The sequence below is a fragment of the Pagrus pagrus genome (assembly GCF_965226575.1).
Source record: "Pagrus pagrus genome assembly, chromosome: 17".
Classification (NCBI taxonomy): Eukaryota; Metazoa; Chordata; class Actinopteri; order Spariformes; family Sparidae; genus Pagrus; species Pagrus pagrus.
In genome coordinates, this window is record NC_140201.1 from 15,822,320 (window position 1) to 15,841,048 (window position 18,729).

Below are 18,729 nucleotides of genomic sequence, written 5' to 3' on the forward strand. Positions count from 1 at the left end.
AATGGTGTAAATGCACCTCCCCAAACCCCCAAACCGAGATGTCTATTACAGTTTCTCTCAATTGTTTACACACAATTACTGGTACTTGAGACACAATGACCTCAACATGAAACTTGTGCACCAACCCCCTGAACCAATTCTGCTAAACTACAAGCACAATTCCTGCTTTACACTCAAATTGCAGTTCTAAAACACACTTTTTTTCAGAACACTACGCACAATTCTCTGCATTTGGCACAATTTCCATGGAATCTCTTGTTTTCACAATGAACACACTGTTATTCAAAATTCTAAAGTTAATTGCCCCACTATGCACACTGACTCATCACATGGGCAAACACCTGTCACACAGTTTTACAATTAGCAATCAGAGCTTTAGCATAAAAGGGCAACATGATGATGCAATGTGGATGAGGTGCTGTGGCCCGACCGAAACAGAAGAGAGGATGCAGCATAGTTTGTTTTGTTTTTTTTACTGTAACTGCAGATTCTTCTGTTGTTTTGTATGTCAACCACTGTATGTGCAACTTTGTGTTGGTTGGGATGTACACTGTGTACATTGTTTTTGTGGGAAAAATAAAATATATTTGTTACTGTGTATTTGTGTGTTCTGAGTATAAAAACAATATTCTAAAATATTTTACAACACACTTATGTATGCACTGTCTGTAGTAAATGTAACACTGAACAAAAAAGGTGAAAGATGGAGAAGAAGTGTTTTCCATTCATCATAGTGTTACTTCAGTTAATACAAACTTCAGTTTGTGCTTGCAGAATACTTTTACTCTGTGTCATAGTTTTAGCTTCACTTACCTCAGGCTGAGGTACATTGTTCAGTCATAAAATACATTTTACAACTGAATAATGTATGTCAGTATATTTTATGATTGAGGTGGACGTGGAGATTTTTTATGATTTAATGACTGCTGTGAGTTCAACCACTCTTCTTGGAAAAGAGCAAAACATGTTTGTCTTGGTGACAGAGGATGTCAAAATGCTGACCTCAATAACATCAATTATGCAAAATGAAAGTACAGGATACTGTACATCTCATCAGTCTTGGATTCAGTTTGGGGCTTTTTAATCCTTTAATGTTCTTCATTTGTAGAACGGCATTTTTGAGTATTGATAAAAAAAAAAAAAAATCCCAAGGGTGCACTGAGGTGTTCAGAATCAGATCTTTGCAGGTGTCTCTGATCAGGAAGTTACAGTCGTGCCTGTGTGTGGTTTTCAATGGCGATCTTTTTTTTAAAATGTAGTCTCATTTCAGAGGGTTGACTAAACAGAATGATGTAAATGATGTCTATTCATGGTACCAAACAGTACCAAAACGGAATATTGATGAGGAAAACAAAATTTTCTGATAAAACAGTGAGCGAACTAATCAAATTATATTACACACTATATTTTGGTAAATGTTAGTGTGATTTTTAATTACATGTTTTCAATGAAAATATGTGTTTTTTGTTGTTGTTGCCTCGAGTAAGATTGCTTTTTTTTTTTAAATGGTAGCACCATTAAACAGATAAGGCAGACTTTAGACTGTAAGACTGTGATATATGAAGGGACACCTGATATCACATTTTTACAAACTGATAAGACACTTCAAAAGGGAATGTACTGTATAACCTGTTCATGAACAATGTGCCTCAGGACAGTTTGAATAGACAATGATCATCTGACTGCAGCCAAGACATAACTGCTGAACTGAACCAGAGCTTCACTATTACTGTTCACATGACGCATTTCTGGGACTAAAATATTTACAGGGTTCAATCTTGTGCTGATCTTTTGTTGTTCTTTTCTTTTCTTCTTTTTCTTTAGTAAATTTATGTTCCCTGCAAAAATATGACATTTTGACTAGCTTGTTTAAAGGTACACTATGAATAAACAAACTAAATAATCAAACTCTCTTCATTTTCATGACTGAATAAACTGATGAACAAACTGACCTTAAAGGACAACACAGTTTCATCCTGTTTTACTTTGTTTACATGTGGCGGACCCTGCCAACTTTCTAGCTTCAAACAGTGTTCTGGGGACCTTATTTTCCTCTGAGAACAGCTTGTTTATTCACTCATGGAAAAGATAAATATTTCCAGTTTGTATTATTACCTCATTAATATTACAAATATTGAAATTCTGAGTTTGAATTTCTTCTCCAAAACTACATAGTGCCCCTTTAACCAAACCAACCGTCTTGAAAAATGTAATTTGCTTCCAGAAATCTTAATGAATGAATACGTATGATTTAATAAAAAACAGAAATTGATGCAATCGGATTCCCTCAGTGTGCTTAATGAACAGACAAGTTTTACCAACTTTCTCTCAGAGGGGCACAGGGAAATGAATAGCTGTAATTTTGTGTAGCTGACGCTGAGCACTTGGAAATGTTTCATGAAGATACACTCATTACTGAAAGCAGAATAAACACACAATCACTCGCACCCACACAGGTGCAAACAGACAGGGTCATCTGATCTGATCTCATGTGAGCACCACTGAATAGCCTCTCGAGGCTGGTGACATCCTGTCCAGTGAGAGGGTGGTTTACTGAGGCTGGCTGGTTGGACTCTCATGTTCTGCCTGTTCACAGATCCCTCCATGTTTTATTTTCCCATCCACATCTCTAAGCGTCAGAGCTGGACTTGGTCATGCTTTTAATTTCTATCAACAGGGGCATCGGTCTGCTTGTGAGTTTATTTCATCTCTCCTACTGAACTGGTGGAGATAACTGATTTGTTGTTTAAATAGTGGAATACACACAAGAATTTTTTAATGAAGCAGAGCACTGAACACAAATACAGTTTGCTGAGCACTTTAAGTGAAGCGGTGGTCATTTAAGGCACCTCGACTGCATTGGAGGTTCTATTATCAGAGGATAATCTAATATAACACCAAGTGGGTTTAAAATAAATGGTATTCTGTATGTATGTCTTTTGTTTGTGTGTGTTCACAGGATGAATAATTAAACCTTCAGTCAACACTGGCAATTTGATAAGGTTTCTTATCTTGAAAAGTAAGAATGAAACTAAAACTGAAAGTGTTACCAGTGCATGCCAGTTTTTTTCCATCATGACATGGAAATTACACACTGTAAGCCAACAGCATTGTATGAGAGATACAACTCATGATATATCTAAATAAATACATATATCGTGCAGAATACTGAATACTTTGTGTGTGAAAACCTGTACGTTTTTATATGTGCACATGACATTAGATAATAACAGGACAGACAGGATAACAAGAGTCTTAAGACTTGTACTATTGACTGTTGTTAAACTGTGCTGTTTTTACACAGTAAAAAAGTAAAAGGTTGAAGTACTTCCTCCACTGCTGTTAAAAACTGGACAGTGGCAAACAGATCATCGGCCACTCAATGCTTGTTTTTAAATCGCTCCAGTGAGCTGAAACACATCAGTTATGAAGCCACACAGGAAGAGAGGAAACACAGCGCTTCAGGGGAAACACTTAAAAAGAAAGCACCATTTTTATGCACTGATTTTGGGCTGTTTATCCTCCATAACATGTCTTCTTACACAAGTGTCTTTATACTACAATCACTTGAGACACAGTCACTGCACTCAGGTGATCACCATTTCACTTATTGCACTGTATGCAGTATGGCAGTAGTTACACGTGACCTATTTGCTGAAACACGCTGCCCACCCCTTTAGGAGGGGCCGTTGCATAAACACATGAAACCGAAAATATAAACTCAAACTTCACACTGAATCTGAACAATCAAGCTGCTTCCCGATCACTGCTGTGAAGACACAGATAATATATCAAGGATGCCTTTGGTTTTGTGAGTAATTTTACCCTAAAAATAACTTAGGATTCTGTTTTTTATATGTGATCCAGTGATCAAGAGTTGTATTGATGTGTGTGTTGCCTTACACTGAATATTCAAACAAACAATAGCCATATTCTCGTGAGGCACAATTGATTTAATAATCGTTAAGGTAGCCTACATAGTTTTTGTGTTGTAGTCTGTTTGAACTGGAGTTAACGGTGTCTGATAATGCGTTCACGTGGTGTCGGGATAATCAGAAAAATGTATTTCCGACTGGGAAAATGTACGCGAAGGCCCCCTCAAGTAGGGCTGGGCGATATGGCCTTTTACTAATATCCCGATATTTTTAGGCCATGTCACGATACACGATATATATCTCGATATTTTGCCTTAGCCATGAATTAACACTTTGATGCATACAATACATGCATACAAAACTGTAGGCTATTTATTAAATACTTTTTAAGCAGTGGCACAAACATGTCATTTCAAAATAAATAAAGTGCCTTTATGCATGATGTAACTAATATGACGTATCAAAATAACACTAAATAAAAGTGCACATTTTGTACATAAAGCCACTAGGATATTTTAAAAGAAATACATGCACTTTTGTGCAGGATGTCACACAGGTAATTTCAAAGAACAGTAAAATAAAAATAAGATGCATAACAGTAAATCAAATGGTGAAAATGAAAAGTTCACAGCTTTAGTTTTGGTTTCTTCTGTATGAAATGTATTGGCCAACTCTTCTCTCACTTTAATGTGCAACTCAGGTAGAGCTTTCTCTGCAAAATATTCGCGACTGGGTAGATTATATCTTGGGTCAAGTGTGTTGATGAGCTTTCTGAATCCGGGCTTTTCAACCACACTCACTGGGGCCATGTCTTTCGCTATGCGGTGGGTTACTGCGGACGTGATCTCCTTCTGTTTTTGACGATTTGTGTCGTGTGCTGTTGTTCTGAAAAAAAGAAGACGTCAGACTCAGCTGCGTCAGTGCTGGTTGCTCCGGCACTTTCTTCGATATGGTAACGGCCGGAGGTGCGCTCGTGCGGAGTTTCAAGCACTCGTCGTTTTCTAGCGGGCGGCTTCTCAAATGGTGATATAAGTTCGTTGTACTAGCACCTTTTGTGGCGACGCTTTTGCGGCATACTTTACATATTACGGTTATTTGTTCAACGTCCTCCCTCTTGTACCCAAACCACCGCCATTTGTCATAGCACCTGCTGCTGCCGCTACCGCTACCTGAGATCTCTGTTGCTACAGTACATGCTGCCGGGCGTATGACGTTGCACACACGACAGAATGTGATGTACGTAACTAGGTGCGCTTGTTTTATCTCTCTGTGCGGAGAGATGAGAAAGAGTGAGAGCAACCTGTACTGCAATGCACGCGACTCGAAGCAACTGCGTGACAATTGAATGTATACTCGAATATTCACGATATAGTAATTTTCTACATACGATACATCGAGTATATTCGAGATATCGCCCAGCCCTACCCTCAAGTCGAAGCAACAGGTGCCAGCTCGGAAAGTTGGAGAAAATGTTGGATGTTCAGATGTTCAGCAGATGTAATGTTTAACTTGCCATATTCACCACCTTCGCATGCTAACTCTTGCTGATTATACACAACACAAGCAGATACTGAGGTGAAGGTCATTATTCAGACGTACAGTAAAATATGACCTGATGGTGACGTTACACAAAAAGTCAGCATTACCGAAGTTATTACAGTTCATTCTGTCGTGGCAACTGAAAATCAGTCGCTTGTCTAGTGCAGATGAGAGTTGGTCAAACACCAAGTTCGACACAATATTTCTATTCTAGAAGTTCTTTATTGTTTGCAAGCAAGAGCCACACACCAGCAGCGCTTAGGTGTTGACTGAGGAAAGGCAGTCTTTCCTCAGCATTTGTAATAATCAAAAACAATACATTCAGTTGTAACAGTCACAAGATTACATATGATCTTTCTCAGAACACTATTCCAATCATCTTCACCTCAATCTCATGATACACATAATCTTCTTATATACTTCAACCATTGTTGTGTGTCTTACTGAGGTCAAAACACTTACACACAGAGAAGAGGCTCCACCAACCCCGTTCAGGATGAACTCCTTACCTAAGTTCCTTTATGTTAGTTTTCACGGCACATTTTACCATATTCAATACATGAATACATCCATTCATATTCTGCAAATTCATAACATCACTAGACAGAACTCATGTAGGAAACACACAAACAATAAGATTTCACTTTACATAGATAATAATGTTGTATCAATATTGTTAAGTTTCATATGTAAGATCAATATATCAAAATAAGAAGGGACACTTGAGAATTTCTCTCACAATTCTGAGAACATAAATGTCATTGCACAAATAAAATGTAATATTGTCACGCTGCGCAGAATTGAACTATTTGTCTTTCTTTTCTAGGGAAAGCCTGAGTATTGGGAGCTTTGTATTGAAAGGCCTGTTTGTAACCACGGGTTCTTTAGTGGTCATTGGTGGTGTTTTGATGATCGTGGTGGCGATAGTAGGGGGAACTGTGTACTACCGCCGCGCGGTGAGTGATTCAACACTCTCTCCAAAGGAAGCTTGTTTTGTTTGAGAATTGAATAAAATGCACAGTATTCAAATATTAAAGCACTTTACTTTCACACAATATCAGTCTCAAATGTTGTTGTTTTTTTTTTTGTTCTTTTTTTGTAGGAAAAGCACAAGGATTACTGACTGACAAGTTCCTTCCTCTGGAGTAAAGAGCAGTAATATCAATGGAACCAAATCTCTCCAATAAAAATAATTTAAGACAACCTCTGGTTTTGATGTATTTTTTATGTCTATTCATGGTACCAAACAGTACCAAAACTCAATATTGATGAGGAAAACAACATTTTCTGATAAAACAGTGAGCAAACTAATCAAATTATATTACACTATATTTTGGTAAATGTTAGTATGATTTTTAATTGTATGTTTTCAATGAAAATATGTGTTTTTTGTTGTTGTTGCCTCGAGTAAGATTGTTTTTTTTAAAATGGTAGCACCATTAAACAGATAAGGCAGACTTTAGACTGCAAGACTGTGATATATGAAGGAACACCTGATATCACATTTTTACAGACTGATAAGACACTTCAAGAGGGAATGTACTGTATAACCTGTTCATGAACAATGTGCCTCAGGACAGTTTGAATAGACAATGATCATCTGACTGCAGCCAAGACATAACTGCTGAACTGAACCAGAGCTTCACTATTACTGTTCACATGACGCATTTCTGGGACTAAAATATTTACAGGGTTCAATCTTGTGGTGATCTTTTGTTGTTCTTTTCTTTTCTTCTTTTTCTTTAGTAAATTTATGTTCCCTGCAAAAATATGATTTGACTTTTTATTTTGACTAGCTTGTTTAAAGGTACACTATGAATAAACAAACTAAATAAACAAACTCTCTTCATTTTCATGAATGAATAAACTGATTAACAAACTGACCTTAAAGGACAACACAGTTTCATCCTGTTTTACTTTGTTTACATGTGGCGGACCCTGCCACCTTTCTAGCTTCAAACAGTGTTCTGGGGACCTTATTTTCCTCTGAGAACAGCTTGTTTATTCACTCATGGAAAAGATAAATATTTCCAGTTCGTATTATTACCTCATTAATATTACAAATATTGAAATACTGAGTTTGAATTTCTTCTCCAAAACTACATAGTGCCCCTTTAACCAAACCAACCGTCTTGAAAAATGTAATTTGCTTCCAGAAATCTTAATGAATGAATACGTATGATTTAATAAAAAACAGAAATTGATGCAATCGGATTCCCTCAGTGTGCTTAATGAACAGACAAGTTTTACCAACTTTCTCTCAGAGGGGCACAGGGAAATGAATAGCTGTAATTTTGTGTAGCTGACGCTGAGCACTTGGAAATGTTTCATGAAGATACACTCATTACTGAAAGCAGAATAAACCCATAACTCACAAACAGACAGGGTCGTCTGATCTCATCTCATCTCATGTGAGCACCACTGAATAGCCTCTCGGGGCTGGTGACATCCTTTCCAGTGGAAGGGTGGTTTACTGAGGCTGGTTGGACTCTCATGTTCTGCCTGTTCACAGATCCCTCCATGTTTTATTTTCCCACCCACATCTCTAAGCGTCAGAGCTGGATTTGGTCCTGCTTTTAATTTTTATCAACAGGGGCATCGGCCTGCTTGATAGATACAGATTACAGAAAATAAACTTAAGGTGTGTTAGTGCTGACACTAGGTGGTGACAAAGCTTGTGAGTTTATTTCATCTCTCCTTCTGAACTGGTGGAGATAACTGATTTGTTGTTTAAATAGTGGAATACACACAAGCACTTTTTAATGAAGCAGAGCACTGAACACAAATACAGTTTGCTGAGCACTTTAAGTGAAGCGGTGGTTATTTAAGGCACCTCAACTGCATTGGAGGTCTATTATCAGAGGATAATCTAATATAACACCAAGTGGGTTTAAAATAAATGGTATTCTGTATGTATGTCTTTCGTTTGTATGTGTATGTTCACAGGATGAATAATGAAACCTTCAGTCAACACTGGCAATTTAATAGTTTCTTATCTTGAAAAGCAAGAATGAGTTGAAACTGAAAGTGTTACCAGTGCATGCCAGTGTTCATGACATGGAAATTACACACTGTAAGCCAACAGCATTGTATGAGAGATACAACTCATGATACATCTAAATAAATACATATATCATGCAGAATACTGAATACTTTGTGTGTGAAAACCTGTACGTTTTTATATGTGCACATGACATTAGATAATAACAGGACAGACAGGATAACAAGAGTCTTAAGACTTGTACTATTGACTGTTGTTAAACTGTGCTGTTTTTACACAGTAAAAAAGTAAAAGGTTGAAGTACTTCCTCCACTGCTGTTAAAAACTGGACAGTTGCAAACAGCTCATCGGCCACTCAATGCTTGTTTTTAAATCGCTCCAGTGAGCTGAAACACATCAGTTATGAAGCCACACAGGAAGAGAGGAAACACAGCGCTTTAGGGGAAACACTTAAAAAGAAAGCACCATTTTTATGCACTGATTTTGGGCTGTTTATCCTCCATAACATGTCTTCTTACACAAGTGTCTTTATACTACACTTGAGACACATTCACTGCACTCAGGTGATCACCATTTCACTAATTGCGAGACAACATAATTTTAATGCATGCTCACGTAAAAAAAAAACCCAATTTGTTACATTTTTGTTCGAATTATCATTTTTACAACAAAAGCAAAAGACAAATGTTTTTAATTTGGGACGAAAAGTTTGTAAAATGTTTCTTGATGTGCTTTCCTAGTGCAGCACAAAAAAACATGCAATAAATCTGAATGTGCATTCACTCAAAGCTGCTTAGTGTAAAGCCCCTTTTAAAATGCAAAGTAGCAGAGCGGAGAAGTAAAGAGCAAACTTTACGCACACACACATACTGTACATGCACATCCTAGACAAATCCCCTTTCCGTGCACTGAGAAGTTACAATGGAGAACAAAGAGTAAAACTTCTCTTAAGGTTCGTATTAAGTTAACTTTGTCTGGGCTTGATGGAGGGGAATTTTGTGGCAAACCATAAATTACTAGGGTCACAAATAATAAAATCGCACAATAATCATACAAATCAAATCAGAATCAGAACTGGAACAGATGTGTCAGTCAAAACTCTGCATGTCCACAAAGGAAACCAGAAGTGTGTGTTGAGTTCTTCAACGGGGAGGAAAAGGCCCCTGACCGGCACTTCCCTTTAACCTCAGAGGCAGCTAGTCAGGCAGGCTGCTGCTTTTTTTGACCCGATTTGGGAGTTCTGCAGATTTATTCCCCATGAGTAATACCAACAGACAGTGGGAAAGTTAAATATCAAAAATAGGAGCAGGGGGAATTATAAAGAATTAAATATTTTGATTGTAAAGCATCTCACAGAGCCTGTGGAGTAAAGCACTTGTGCTAATGGTCTCAGATGTTGCAATGCTGGCTTAAATGGAAAGTGTGAAGAGAGAAAGAAAGTTGTGAAAACATAACTGGCCATTTTGTGAAGAGAGACACGTATTTCTATGGAAGCTTACGCAAAAAGGGAAATGTGATATCTGGAGTTGGTTTTAAGATGAAATCATCAGTACTCACTTCTTCTATTAAATCTCCTTCGAGTGATTACAAGAAAACATTGTGCTTGAATGGTTACCAAGTCATAGGAAAGCTCATATTCAGGTTAGGGTCATATTTTGGCAAAGTTATCAGCATCATCTCCGGGCAAAGTTTCACAGAACGATGACACAGTGTTGAATATCCTGGATATCGACATGCTTTTTTTTAATCATGGAAGTTGAACTCATGAAGGCCACATAGCAAAATCAAAAATACCTTTTTCTGCATGTTGACAGACAGACAGTCTTAATATTGATGGTTATTAACACTGCAAATGAAAGTCAAAACACCAATCTTACATCATCAGTGGAAACAAGAAGTATTCCCACTGAACACTAAAAACGTAAGAAACAGAGAGGAATCCTTCTCTTCTGCTGACAAGAAGGGGCTGCGACACAAATAACAGGAAAAAAGTTGAGGACTGCAAATGTCTTTATTCACTGTTCTTGAACTAATTCCTATGCACAGGAACACCAACGATCGTGAGCTCCTCCTAAAACTTTTGCTCAGTCGCAAAAAAATTGGGTCCCTGAACTGCAGGAACTTAACATTTCCATACATACATTCATTTTATAAATGGTTTGATATGACGTTGTGTGGCATAGATGCTGCTCTAGCATCGGTTTTATCAGAACTGGAGAGCATTTCTTCACTGAAAGAAGAGTAAAGAATGCTTAAAGGATGCTTTTCTAGATGGAAAAGATGTTTTGGGTCTTCTCTCGACCATCTTGAGCAAGAGTCATCGTATATGGAAATATCTAATATGACGGAGGGGTTGTGGAAAATTACGAAGTATATCTGAATCTGACAAAATATCCAGTGACAAAGACGCAGGACTTTTTAGTGAGAGGAAGCACTACATGGGGGAAATATCAGTGGGCTAAGAATTGTGCCTTGTGGTGTCCCAGCATTTAGTTTGACGTGAGATATAACATGATTTGTGTAAGAAAACATAACAAAAGCACCACATCTAGAATGGCAAGTCTGAAAACCATCTCAGATTACAAAGCAGACGACCATCGATACTTTTGGAATAAACTGTGTCTTCTTTTATTGTTTATTTTCTTTTTTTTCTTTTTTAAAGTGAAGTTTAGGTTGAAGTACTATTACAGCTATTTGAAAAAAAACTCCACACACAATGTAGACATGCTTACTTATATTATTTGATGTAAAGTACAATTACAAGATTACTTATGAAATATGAAAAAGTCCTGTAATTTGCTAGATTTAGCTGTGATTAATCAGATAGTGAGAAAGTTCTCGATACCACTCTGTATTTTGAAATAGATCTGTGAAGTCTTTTATGAAATCACAAGCCTGACAAACAGGTGATGCCCTCCCTGAAACTTTTATTTTTATTAGGCAATATTTCATTCTTTTGGACATAGCATGTGTGACGGGTCACAGCTAGTGAAATGCAGCTCCACACTACTGTCGCTTCTAAAGACCACAGACGATGACCAGGTGGATTATGGGGTGTTTATTACACACAGTTCCCTCCTGCAACACAGCATACAGCACAGCAATGGCTTGTGAAATTTATCATCAGTCTCAGGATAATCACAGTGAAGTCCTATTTTCTCTGTGCAGCTCAATAAACAATGAAATAAAATACACAAATCTTGTCATATAAAATAGAAACAAAAATGATATCCTAGTGTGATCGTATAGTGTATATTGTTATTCCACAAACATAAAAACCCCCGCATAATCCATTATGTGACATAAAATTGATTTTAAGAACATGTTCAACATTTACCATGAGGTAAGTATAAAAATACACTAAATTCAGAGCTAGATGCATGAATGTGAGCCTTTTAGCTGAACAAGTAGCTCACACAGACAAAATATATAATAAAAACGTCAAGAAAAGTAACACGACAAAATGCACAAAATATTATCTGCAACACAGCATACAGCACAGCAATGGCGTGTGAAAATGATCATCAGTCTCAGAATAATCTGAACAACACATGAAAAGAGGAGAAGCATTTAAGCAAGTTTAGCATCATTACAAGTCTCCAAAAAGTAGCTTTATGGCTTAACAAATCACAGTAAGCGCTCAAAACACTTAGCACAAATCTCAGTGAGTACATTACACAGCAAAATATAAAATATGAACATCTGAAACCTTTAACAAAATCATTAATTATCCCGGACCATGCAAGAGGACATCTCACCACAGTGAAGTCCTTTTTTCTCTGTGCAGTTCCCACGCCAACCACTGCGCTAACAGATGGCACTGTTGCACCTTTTTTTGCCATAGTTTACCAAGCACAAATCTACTCCGTTACACATGAATGAGCTCAGTAAGCAGGTGGTTCAACACATTTTTGTGATTTAGCAGGTCAGCCAATGTTTCCACGTTTGCTTTAGCTCTTACTCAAGTAAGACAGTATACAACTGTTAAGGGCTAAGCAATACATTGACCTTGATATCTAGCACCAAATGGCTGGGCCTCTGTTGAATTTGGTCAGTCACTTTAAAGGGGGCGAATACTTATGCAATCCCTTATTTTACATTACATATTTTTAATTAATTGTCATTAGACCTTGTTATATATATATATTGTTTCCATTTATAAAAGCAATCAAAGGGGAAAACATCCAAGGGGGTGAATACTTTTTATAGGCACTGTTTGCAGTATGGCAGTAGTGTACTGTATGTAACACATGACCTGCTATTTGCTGAAATATACTGCCCACCCCTTTAGGAGGGGCCGTTACATAAACGCATGAAACCGAAAATAGAAACTCAAACTTTACACTGAATCTGAACAATCAAGCTGCTTCCCGATCACTGCTGTGAAGAGACAGATAAGACATCAAGGATGCCTTTGGTTGTGTGAGTAATTTTACCTTAAAAATAACTTAGGATTCTGTTTTTTATATGTGATCCAGTGATCAAGAGTTGTAGCCTATTGATGTGTGTGTTGCCTTACATTGAATATAGCCAAACAATAGCCATATTCACGTGAGGCACGCGCTTTGATTTAATAATAGTTAAGGTTAAGCCTGCACACTTGTCGTGCTGTAGTCTGTTTGAACTGGAGTTAACGGTGTCTGGTAATGCGTTCACGTGGTGTCGGGATAATCGGAAAAATGACTTCCCGACTGGGAAAATGTACTCGAAGGCCCCCACAAGTCGAAGCAACAGGTGCCAGCTCGGAAAGTTGGAGAAAATGTTGGAAACGATAGATGACAACTGAGCTTGACGAAATAATATTCCCATGGTAGCGCATAACAATGAGAGAAAGGTCAAAATTATGAAATCGAATTCAAAATGATGAGATTAAAAAAAACATTAAAATGACATAAAGTCGAAATAATGTGGTCAAATAATCATAATTATGAGTTAAAAAATTTAGTAAGTCATAAGTATGGGTTATAAAGTATAACTTATAAGATAAGAATTTAAATTGCGATACAAAAGTCTTAACTATGACATGAGATGTCAACACTACACTCATTATTATGTCTTACCATGGGAAAAGATTTCATATATGCATGAGAGGCAAGTCAGTCTCTTCTGGGTCAGTGTGCTGCTCAAGATGTTTTTAATAAGATTTTCAGATTTCCTTTTTAATGCTGTGCTAACATGCTTATTTGAGAAAAGTATTTCATGGCTTACATAATCCCTCTCCTTTGCTCCTCCTTTGCTCCTCCTTGTCTCTTATACCGGAAACCTCTGTCCATGTGTTGTTTAGACTGTGAGCGATAAAATGCAAAACGTCGTCCATGTTGCTCCCACATTCCTTCTTGATGCAACATAAACACACTGAAATCAGGAAGCGGGACCATCAGAGGAGCACTTCAATGCAGCATTAGTCTCCATGTTGTTCTTTGCTAACTATGCTAACCCCACAATGACAGTGTTAACATGCAGATGTTCAGCAGATACAATGTTTAACTTGCCATATTCACCACCTTCGCATGCTAACTCTTGCTGATTATACACAACACAAGCAGATACTGAGGTGGAGGTCATTATTCAGACGTACAGTAAAATATGACCTGATGGTGACGTTACACTAAAAGTCAGAGCATTACTGAAGTTATTACAGTTCATTCTGTCGTGGCAGCTGAAAATCAGTCGCTTGTCTAGTGCAGATGAGAGTTGGTCAAACACCAAGTTCGACACAATGTTTATTTTCTAGAAGTTCTTTATTGTTTGCAAGCAAGAGCCACACACCAGCAGCGCTTAGGTGTTGACTGAGGAAAGGCAGTCTTTCCTCAGCATTTGTAATAATCAAAAACAATACATTCAATTGTAACAGTCACAAGATTACATATGATCTTTCTCAAAACACTATTCCAATCATCTTCACCTCCATCTCATGATACACATAAACTTCTTATATACTTCAACCATTGTTGTGTGTCTTACATCAAACTGAGGTCAAAGCACTTATACACAGAAGAGGCTCCACCAACCCCGTTCAGGATGAACTCCTTACCTAAGTTCCTTTATGTTAGTTTTCACGGCACATTTTACCATATTCAATACATGAAGACATCCATTCATATTCTGCAAACTCATAACATCACATCAAAGTATAATAATGTTGTATCAATATTGTTAAGTTTCATAATAAGATCAATATATCAAAATAAGAAGGAACATTTTTTCTCTCACAATTCTGAGGAGAACATAAATGTCATTGGACAAATAAAATGTAATATTGTCACGCTGCGCAGAACTGAACTGTTTGTCTTTCTTTTCTAGGGAAAGCATGAGTATTGGGAGCTTTGCATTGCAAGGCTTGTTTGTATCCACGGGTTCCTTACTGGTCATTGGAGGTATTTTGATGATCGTGGTGGCGATAATAGCGGGATTTGTGTTCTACCGCCGCGCGGTGAGTGATTCAACACTCTCTCCAAAGGAAGCTTGTTTTGTTTGAGAATTGAATAACATGCACAGTATTCAAATATTAAAGCACTTTACATTCACACAATAGCAGTTTAAAATGTTGTTGTTTTTTTTTTGTAGAGAAAGAATAAGGATTACTGACTGACGAGTTCCTTCCTCTGGAGTAAAGAGCAGAAATATCGATGGAACCAAATCTCTCCAATAAAAACAATTTAAGACAATCTCTGGTTTTGATGTATATTTATTTATTCACACTAACAGCTTGTAAAAGTATACGTCACTGTTGGCTGCATGGTAAACATTTTGAACACATTATTGATGCGACTGTACTGATCAGTTAGAGCCTAAATACAAGTTTGTGCTCAAAAATGAATTTTCTCTGTCACTGTTTCAGCTTCAGTTACCTCAGGCTGACATAAATTATTTAATATATTTTATTGTAGGTGAAGATATATTATGATTTAATGGCCGCTGTGAGTTCCACCACTCTTGGAAAATATCATCCGAGGGAAAGAACCAAAGATGTTTGTTTGTGACAGAGGATGTCAAACGCTGACCTCAACAACAGGAGTTGTATGAAGTGAAAGTAGCCTACAGGATTCAATACCTCTCACCCTGAGTTCAGCTGTTAAACATTTTCATGTTCTCCTCTAGTAGTAGGGTACATTTTGAGTTGGGATATCTTGTTTAAAAATTACCCAACCTCATCGAGACTCCTCTGGTGTACAGTTCACTATTTGGGCCAAAGAAATCCCACTGCAGTGTTTAGATGCAGACCTTTTAAGGAAGTTACAGAAGGGGCAGAGGAAAAACTCAAACCACTTTTGGCCACACAGGAAGGGAGGAAACAGCACTGCCGGGGAAAAACAAGCTGCTGTAAGCATTGTCCTTGTTTCAGCCACGCCCCACTCTGTATCCCTACATGACACTACACTCACAGTGGGAATCACCAGACATACTGTAGCAGCATACAGGAGGATCCGGCTCTATAACAGTGATTATTATTGGACTTACAGCATAAAGCTGGTATGTTTTTTTTTTTGTCTTTTTTTTTTACAGTTAGCTTAGATAACAATGTCTTCTTTCAGACTAGTGTAAAGAGCATGTCCAAAATTTTATTTTTACTTCAGATTTCTGTTCTTGACATTCATGCAAAGAAGTGCAAATACTTGTTGTAATGTAAATAATAGAAAAAGGCCATTTTTCTCATAATAAGTTTCTTTTTTCTCACACTCTGAGCCAGAAATCTCCACTTCAGACTTACCAAAATTATTCTGATCTATATTCTAAAGGTTTTTACAGGGTTCAGTCACAGCCTGATTTCTGTATCTTATCACTTTAATCCTGAAAATGGATTTCTCAAGGCTATGAACAGTATTTTCTCATCTATGGATTAATAATGATAAAAAAAAAAAAAGATATCCAGAATTCTCTCGGCAGAAACCTTTAACTCTGGTTTATCAACAAAATGAAACAAGAATTTTGTACCTGACTTTATCTAATGATCAGATTTCTGTCCTGGAAATGTTCGCAGATTAGTGCATTTTTAAGTAGATAATGCCTCATTTGTCTAATTAAACATGAAACACCCCCCTTCCTGCTGACAGGCCTTACAAAAACACACAAAACTGAAACAAAACACATCGGCCTAACTTGACATTCGATCTGAAGGACAGCTGCTCCCAGGACACTGTGAAGACAGAGAAGGTATTGAGGATGCATTTGCTCTGTGAGTAATTTTCCCTTCAAACTAGGTGATAGCGCTCTGTTTGTATTGTACTTGTTGGAGGATACTTAAAAGTTGTTGTTGTAATACTCATACTTGCCTTTAGGTCTTTGAATGGGAACCAGCGATCAGCTGACCAGAAGAGTGTAGACTGACCACATGAGTTCAGATCATGTCAAAGAAAATGTTTTAGTAAATTTAGCTTTACTATGAAAATCTGACATTTTGGCCAGCTTGTTTAAAGGTGCAGTATGTAGTTTTGGGGAAGCTTTAATTTGTTTATATTTTTTATATGTGAGTTTATCTCATCATCCCTTCTTACTGTGACATTTGCTGTTTAAATAGCGGAATACACACAAGCCTGTTTTACAGACCAATGAAATGAAGCAGAGCACTGAACACACAAACAGTTTGCAGAGCCCTTTAAGTGAAGTGGTGGTTATTTCACTATAAACCATCACTGGAGCAGTGTACGGACAGTGTGACTACAGGTTCTATTATCAGAGGATGATTATAGTTTGTATTTCAGAGAACGTTGACTTTAAATTATTTTTTACGTCATGAACAATAGAACTTTCAGTCAACACTGACCATTTGGCTTTACGATTTTTTTAATGAGAAGGAATGAAGCTGAAGTGTTGTTGCAAATCAGTAATTTTCCATCATCACTCATAAACTGTAACCCAGCGGCATTGTACAAAAAGATACAACTCAAAACATATCTAAATAAATACATTTATTGTGAGGAATACAATTTTACTTTTTGTGCGTGAAAACCTGTTTACTTTTAAATATGCCCATGTTATTAGATATCAGCAGGACAGACACGGTAAGAGGAGCTACTCATTCTACCTGTACGGAGTATTTCAACACTGTGGTGTTGCTGTTTTTACTTAAGTAAAAGATTTAAGTACTGGAAAGTGGCAAACATAGCAAAGGCTTCTCAATGCTTGATTTTGAGCTGCTGCAAGGTGCTGGTCACAGTTCATCAGTTCGGAAAGCCACACAGGAAGAGAGGAAACATGTTGACTAAGCCTTTACAAACACATATGAAGAGAGATGAAACTAAAGACAAACTTCCCCTTAAATCTGAGAGATACAGCTGAATCTGCTGTTAAGAGATACAAAAGAGAGAGGATGACTGTGGCTTTGTAAGTAATTTGGCCATCAACTATAAATTATGGGGTTCTGTCTGAACAGTTTAACAATTTAACCTATTTAACAGTTCTTTAATCGTTCACTAAAGAATACATTAAAAAATCAGCTGAAGATGGCGTTAAATATGTGTGTCATGCTGCACAGAGTGAGTACAGACTGTTTCTCATTTCTTGTTAGTGAGGCTGCGTCTTTCACAATCTTGTTTGGTCTCTTTGCAATGCAAGCCGACAAAGTGTCTATGTCCTTCCCTGAGTTTTTGGCCATGTATGCAATTGGGGCAGTGGTGGTAGTAGTGGTGGTGCGCATGCTGCTGGCAGCAGGAATATATCTGTTTCAATTCTTTTATGTTTTGTTTCTGATGCTGAAAGGAACGACAAAGAAAAAAAAAAATTCCAGAGAGCCAAGGATGATTTTAGGGTTGTGTGGTATAATATAATAAAACCATAAGTAAGTAGTAGGCAATAATTGCTGTGTTGTTAAAAAGAAGAATATAATGGATGAAATGGTTGAAATATGTATTATTCTTCTTATTCTTATTCTTATTCTTCTGCATCAGTTGATTGAATGTGCACTCATCAGTTGAATAATCCACAAGTGAAAATGTAACCAAATATACAAGAAAAAGATCCTGTAATGAAATGCTGTATACAACACTTTTAAAGCACTGTTATTATTTTAAAAGAAATGCAGTCAGTAGGGCAGTGGAACATATCAAGGAGGAGACTGCAGCACAGTGGAAGAGCGTTCACAGATAGCCAGAATTGGCAGCACAATAGATAAGACGTACAGGGGAAGTCCAGGATACCAGCTGCAAAGCGTATCCCCGGTGAGAAGGAAGTCTTGACCAATGTTGGCATAGATGGGCACATGTTTAGCCTCGTGCAGGGAAATACACGAGCCAGCAAACTTTGATACATAGACAAAGGAAAGAGCAAGGATTGGATAAACCATGGTGCCCAACCCCCATCTTAGTGAGTATAAGC

The 18,729-nt window shown here is 37.4% G+C and overlaps 2 long non-coding RNA genes across 3 annotated transcripts; both read left to right on the forward strand.

The window, feature by feature from the left end:
• Positions 1-3,741: 3,741 nt before the first annotated feature.
• On the forward strand, positions 3,742-6,617 carry LOC311272907. Of its 2 annotated transcripts, none has more exons than XR_014624615.1 (3): positions 3,742-3,811; positions 6,241-6,370; positions 6,517-6,617. It is a non-coding gene; the product is annotated as an uncharacterized lncRNA (long non-coding RNA). The 2 variants fall into 2 exon arrangements; XR_014624616.1 differs by lacking the exon at positions 3,742-3,811 and adding an exon at positions 4,818-4,898.
• Positions 6,618-12,724: 6,107 nt separating this feature from the next.
• Positions 12,725-15,083, forward strand: LOC311272707. The gene is made up of 3 exons (XR_014624591.1): positions 12,725-12,837; positions 14,719-14,848; positions 14,983-15,083. It is a non-coding gene; the product is annotated as an uncharacterized lncRNA (long non-coding RNA).
• Positions 15,084-18,729: the final 3,646 nt, after the last annotated feature.